Source organism: Penaeus monodon, chromosome 9 (genome assembly GCF_015228065.2).
Source record: "Penaeus monodon isolate SGIC_2016 chromosome 9, NSTDA_Pmon_1, whole genome shotgun sequence".
Taxonomy (NCBI): domain Eukaryota; kingdom Metazoa; phylum Arthropoda; class Malacostraca; order Decapoda; family Penaeidae; genus Penaeus; species Penaeus monodon.
Genome location: NC_051394.1, coordinates 10,100,680 through 10,101,138, shown reverse-complemented (window position 1 = coordinate 10,101,138; position 459 = coordinate 10,100,680).

The window sequence follows — 459 nt, the reverse complement described above, 5'->3', positions numbered from 1 at the left end:
TGTGTAACCAATGAATGTGGTATTTAATAATGTCTACATATGAACACATAAATATAGTTATAAATTATGATGAAACAATTCATTATTGATCTCACTGGTAATGCTGTTTGAAATGAGCACATGAATGTAATTATGTTATGGAGGTATGAATTATGATGAAACAATTCATTACACATTGAACTGCTGCCCAGCTAAAATCCAGTTACTATAGAAATGCATAGAATAAAAACAAAAATTCACTGTCATGGCACCTAACTTGACATGAAACAATTATTTCCAAGTAAACAGCCAGGTATGAATTTTTAAAAAATTAAGCACTTTTTTCTCTATATTACACTACTCTTGATTTCATAATGAATGTTTAGTTTGTGGATTAGATTACATGACATTATGGGAAACCCAGTTTATGAAGTTTTTTGTTTGCTTTTGTTCTTTGATTTAATCAAGATTAAGGGAACA